The 5,000-nt window shown below is 37.3% G+C and overlaps 20 pseudogenes; all 20 read left to right on the forward strand.

Annotated features, from left to right (window-relative positions):
• Positions 1-128: 128 nt before the first annotated feature.
• Positions 129-247, forward strand: LOC148490846 (5S ribosomal RNA; annotated as a pseudogene).
• Positions 248-363: 116 nt separating this feature from the next.
• LOC148490847 (5S ribosomal RNA) lies at positions 364-482 on the forward strand (annotated as a pseudogene).
• A 115-nt stretch (positions 483-597) lies between these two features.
• LOC148490848 (5S ribosomal RNA) lies at positions 598-716 on the forward strand (annotated as a pseudogene).
• Positions 717-833: 117 nt separating this feature from the next.
• Positions 834-952, forward strand: LOC148490849 (5S ribosomal RNA; annotated as a pseudogene).
• Positions 953-1,068: 116 nt separating this feature from the next.
• On the forward strand, positions 1,069-1,187 carry LOC148490850 (5S ribosomal RNA; annotated as a pseudogene).
• Positions 1,188-1,537: 350 nt separating this feature from the next.
• LOC148490851 (5S ribosomal RNA) lies at positions 1,538-1,656 on the forward strand (annotated as a pseudogene).
• Positions 1,657-1,772: 116 nt separating this feature from the next.
• Positions 1,773-1,890, forward strand: LOC148490852 (5S ribosomal RNA; annotated as a pseudogene).
• Positions 1,891-2,006: 116 nt separating this feature from the next.
• Positions 2,007-2,125, forward strand: LOC148490853 (5S ribosomal RNA; annotated as a pseudogene).
• Positions 2,126-2,241: 116 nt separating this feature from the next.
• On the forward strand, positions 2,242-2,360 carry LOC148490854 (5S ribosomal RNA; annotated as a pseudogene).
• A 116-nt stretch (positions 2,361-2,476) lies between these two features.
• LOC148490855 (5S ribosomal RNA) lies at positions 2,477-2,595 on the forward strand (annotated as a pseudogene).
• A 116-nt stretch (positions 2,596-2,711) lies between these two features.
• LOC148490856 (5S ribosomal RNA) lies at positions 2,712-2,830 on the forward strand (annotated as a pseudogene).
• Positions 2,831-2,946: 116 nt separating this feature from the next.
• LOC148490857 (5S ribosomal RNA) lies at positions 2,947-3,065 on the forward strand (annotated as a pseudogene).
• A 115-nt stretch (positions 3,066-3,180) lies between these two features.
• Positions 3,181-3,299, forward strand: LOC148490858 (5S ribosomal RNA; annotated as a pseudogene).
• Positions 3,300-3,415: 116 nt separating this feature from the next.
• Positions 3,416-3,534, forward strand: LOC148490859 (5S ribosomal RNA; annotated as a pseudogene).
• Positions 3,535-3,650: 116 nt separating this feature from the next.
• Positions 3,651-3,769, forward strand: LOC148490860 (5S ribosomal RNA; annotated as a pseudogene).
• Positions 3,770-3,885: 116 nt separating this feature from the next.
• On the forward strand, positions 3,886-4,004 carry LOC148490861 (5S ribosomal RNA; annotated as a pseudogene).
• A 116-nt stretch (positions 4,005-4,120) lies between these two features.
• Positions 4,121-4,239, forward strand: LOC148490862 (5S ribosomal RNA; annotated as a pseudogene).
• A 116-nt stretch (positions 4,240-4,355) lies between these two features.
• On the forward strand, positions 4,356-4,474 carry LOC148490863 (5S ribosomal RNA; annotated as a pseudogene).
• A 116-nt stretch (positions 4,475-4,590) lies between these two features.
• LOC148490864 (5S ribosomal RNA) lies at positions 4,591-4,709 on the forward strand (annotated as a pseudogene).
• A 115-nt stretch (positions 4,710-4,824) lies between these two features.
• On the forward strand, positions 4,825-4,943 carry LOC148490865 (5S ribosomal RNA; annotated as a pseudogene).
• The last annotated feature ends 57 nt before the right edge of the window (positions 4,944-5,000 follow it).

The following is a 5,000-nucleotide window of genomic DNA, read 5'->3' on the forward strand; positions in this document are numbered from 1 at the left end:
GTGCTGTAGGTAATTTTATGCAGCCATAACATTCTTTTCTATTACATTTTACATTTAATTTTTTCAACTTATCAATGAATATACTTGAGTTAAGAAGTAATAGAGGTCTAAAGTTAATGTTTTTGAGCACCTACAGCCAAACCACACTGGACATGCCCAATCTCATCTGATCTTGGAAGCTATGCGGTGTTGGGCCTTGTTACTACTTGGGTGGGAGACCACCTGGGAATACCAGGTGCTGTAGGTCATTATATACAGCCAAAACATTCTTTTCTATTACATTTTACATTTAATTTTTTCAACTTATCAATGAATTTACTTGAGTTAAGAAGTAATTGAGGTCTAAAGTTAAAGGTTTTGGGCACCTACAGCCAAACCACACTGGACATGCCCAATATCATCTGATCTTGGAAGCTTTGCAGTGTTGGGCCTGGTTAGTACTTGGATGGGAGACCACCTGGGAATGCCAGGTGCTATAGGTAATTTTATACTGCCATAACATTCTTTTCTATTACATTTTACATTTCATTTTTCAACTAATCATTGAATTTACTTGAGTTAAGAAGTAAAAGAGGTCTAAAGTTAATGTTTTTGAGAACCTACAGCCAAACCACACTGGACATGCCCAATATCGTCTGATCTTGGAAGCTATGCAGTGTTGGGCCTGGTTAGTACTTGGATGGGAGACCACCTAGGAATCCCAGGTGCTGTAGGTAATTTTATACTGCCATAACATTCTTTTCTATTACATTTTACATGTAATTTTTTCAACTTATCAATGAATTTACTTGAGTTAAGAAGTAAAAGAGGTCTAAAGTTAATGTTTTTTGAGCACCTACTGCCAAACCACACAGGACATGCCCAATCTCATCTGAACTTGGAAGCTATGCAGTGTTGAGCCTGGTTAGTACTTGGATGGGAGACCACCTGGGAATACCAGGTGCTGTAGGTAATTTTATACTGCCATAACATTCTTTTCTATTATATTTTACATTTAATTTTTTCAACTTATCAATGAATTTACTTGAGTTAAGAAGTAATAGAGGTCTAAAATTAATGTTTTTGAGCACCTACAGCCAAACCACATTGGACATGCCCAATATCGTCTGATCTTGGAAGCTATGCAGTGTTGGGGATGGTTAGTAGTTGAATGGGAGACCACCTGGGAATACCAGTTGCTGTAGGTAATTTTAAACTGATATAACATTCTTTTCCATTACATTTTACATTTCATTTTTCAACTTATCATTGAATTTACTTGAGTTAAGAAGTAAAAGAGGTCTAAAGTTAATGTTTTTGAGCACCTACAGCCAAACCACACTGGACATGCCCAATCTCAACTAATCTTGGAAGCTATGCAGTGGTGGGCCTGGTTAGTACTTGGATGGGAGACCACCTAGAAATCCCAGGTGCTGTAAGCAATTTTATACTGCCATAACTGTCTTTTCTACTACATTTTACATTTAATTTTTTCAACTTATCAATGAATTTACTTGAGTTAAGAAGTAATAGAGGTCTAAAGTTAATGCTTTTGAGCACCTATAGCCAAACCACACTGGACATGCCCAATCTCGTCTGATCTTGGAAGCTATGCAGTGTTGGGCCTGGTTAGTACTTGGATGGGAGATCACCTGGGAATACCAGGTGCTGTAGGTAATTTTATATAGCCATAACATTCTTTTCTATTACATTTTACATTACATTTTTTCAACTTATCAATGAATTTTCTTGAGTTAAGAAGTAAAAGAGGTCTAAAGTTAATGTTTTTGAGCACCTACAGGCAAACCACACTGGACATGCCCAATCTCGTCTGATTTGGAAGCTATGCAGTGTTGGGCCTGGTTAGTACTTGGATGGGAGACCACCTGGGAATACCAGGTGCTGTAGGTAATTTTATACTGCCATAACATTCTTTTCTATTACATTTTACATTTCATTTTTTCAACTTATCAATGAATTTACTTGAGTTAAGTAGTAATAGAGGTCTAAATTTAATGCTTTTGAGCACCTACAGCCAAACCACACTGGACATGCCCAATCTCGTCTGATCTTGTAAGCTTTGCTGTGTTGGGCCTGGTTTGTACTTGGATGGGAGACCACCTGAGAATACCAGTTGCTGTAGGAAATATTATACAGCCAAAACATTCTTTTCTATTACATTTTACATTTAATTTTTTCAACTTATCAATGAATTTACTTGAGTTAAGAAGTAAAAGAGGTCTAAAGTTAATGTTTTTGAGCACCTACTGCCAAACCACACTGGACATACCCAATCTTGTTTGATCTTGGAAGCTATGCAGTGTTGGGCCTGGTTAGTACTTGGATGGGAGACTACCTGGGAATACCAGGTGCTGTAGGTAATTTTATACTGCCATAACATTCTTTTCTATTACATTTTACATTTAATTTTTTCAACTTATCAATGAATTTACTTGAGTTAAGAAGTAATAGAGGTCTAAAGTTAATGTTTTTGAGCACCTACAGTCAAACCACACTGGACATGCCCAATCTCGTCTGATTTTGGAAGCTATGCAGTGTTGGGCCTGGTTAGTACTTGGATGGGAGACCACCTAGGAATCCCAGGTGCTGTAGGTAATTTTATACTGCCATAACAGTCTATTCTATTACATTTTATATTTAATTTTTTCAACTTATCAATGAATTTACTTGAGTTAAGAAGTAATAGAGGTCAAAAGTTAATGCTTTAGAGCACCTACAGCCAAACCACACTGGACATGCCCAATCTCGTTTGATCTTGGAAGCTATGCAGTGTTGGGCCTGGTTAGTACTTGGACGGGAGACCACCTGGGAATACCAGGTGCTGTAGGTAATTTTATACTGCCATAACATTCTTTTCTATTACATTTTACATTTAATTTTTTCAACTTATCAATGAATTTACTAGAGTTAAGAAGTAATAGAGGTCTAAAGTTAATGGTTTTGGGCACCTACAGCTAAAGCACACTGGACATGCCCAATATCATCTGATCTTGGAAGCTATGCAGTGTTGGGCCTGGTTAGTACTTGGATGGGAGACCACCTGGGAATACCAGGTGCTGTAGGTAACTTTATACTGCCATAACATTCTTTTATATTACATTTTACATTTCATTTTTCAACTTATCATTGAATTTACTTGAGTTAAGATGTAAAAGAGTTCTAAAGTTAATGTTTTTGAGCACCTACAGCCAAACTACACTGGACATGCCCAATCTTGTCTGATCTTGGAAGCTATGCAGTGTTGAGCCTGGTTAGTACTTGGATGGGAGACCATCAGGAAATACCAGGTGCTGTAGGTAATTTTATGCAGCCATAACATTCTTTTCTATTACATTTTACATTTAATTTTTTCAACTTATCAATGAATTTACTTGAGTTAAGAAGTAATAGAGGTCTAAAGTTAATGTTTTTGAGCACCTACAGCCAAACCACACTGGACATGCCCAATCTCGTCTGATCTTGGAAGCTATGCGGTGTTGGGCCTGGTTACTACTTGGGTGGGAGACCACCTGGGAATACCAGGTGCTGTAGGTCATTTTATACAGCCAAAACATTCTTTTCTTTTACAATTTACATTTAATTTTTTCAACTTATCAATGAATTTACTTGAGTTAAGAAGTAAAAGAGGTCTAAAGTTAATGTTTTTGAGCACCTACAGCCAAACCACACTGGACATGCCCAATCTCGTTTGATCTTGGAAGCTATGCAGTGTTGGGCCTGGATAGTACTTGGACGGGAGACCACCTGGGAATACCAGGTGCTGTAGGAAATTTTATATAGTCATAACATTCTTTTCTATTACATTTTACATTACATTTTTTCAACTTATCAATGAATTTTCTTGAGTTAAGAAGTAAAAGAGGTCTAAAGTTAATGTTTTTGAGCACCTACAGGCAAACCACACTGGACATGCCCAATCTCGTCTGATCTTGGAAGCTATGCAGTGTTGGGCCTGGTTAGTACTTGGATGGGAGACCACCTGGGAATACCAGGTGCTGTAGGTAATTTTATACTGCCATAACATTCTTTTCTATTACATTTTACATTTCATTTTTTCAACTTATCAATGAATTTACTTGAGTTAAGAAGTAATAGAGGTCTAAAATTAATGCTTTTGAGCACCTACAGCCAAACCACACTGGACATGCCCAATCTCGTCTGATCTTGTAAGCTTTGCTGTGTTGGGCCTGGTTTGTACTTGGATGGGAGACCACCTGAGAATACCAGTTGCTGTAGGAAATTTTATACAGCCAAAACATTCTTTTCTATTACATTTTACATTTAATTTTTTCAACTTATCAATGAATTTACTTGAGTTAAGAAGTAAAAGAGGTCTAAAGTTAATGTTTTTGAGCACCTACTGCCAAACCACACTGGACATACCCAATCTTGTTTGATCTTGGAAGCTATGCAGTGTTGGGCCTGGTTAGTACTTGGATGGGAGACCACCTGGGAATACCAGGTGCTGTAGGTAATTTTATACTGCCATAACATTCTTTTCTATTACATTTTACATTTAATTTTTTCAACTTATCAATGAATTTACTTGAGTTAAGAAGTAATAGAGGTCTAAAGTTAATGGTTTTGGGCACCTACAGCCAAACCACACTGGACATGCCCAATCTCGTCTGATCTTTGAAGCTATGCAGTCTTGGGCCTGGTTAGTACTTGGATGGGAGACCACCTGGGAATACCACGAGCTGTAGGTAATTTTATACTGCCAAAACATTCTTTTCTATTACATTTTACATTTCATTTTTCAACTTATCATTGAATTTACTTGAGTTAATAAGTAAAAGAGGTCTAAAGTTAATGTTTTTGAGCACCTACAGCCAAACCACACTGGACATGCCCAATCTCGTCTGATCTTGGAAGCTATGCAGTGTTGGGCCTGGTTAGTACTTGGATGGGAGACCACCTAGGAATCCCAGGTGCTGTAGGTAATTTTATACTGCCATAACAGTCTATTCTATTACATTTTATATTTAATTTTTTCAACT

This window comes from Taudactylus pleione, unplaced genomic scaffold (assembly GCF_031769625.1).
Source record: "Taudactylus pleione unplaced genomic scaffold, aTauple2 ptg000550l, whole genome shotgun sequence".
NCBI classification, from domain to species: Eukaryota; Metazoa; Chordata; class Amphibia; order Anura; family Myobatrachidae; genus Taudactylus; species Taudactylus pleione.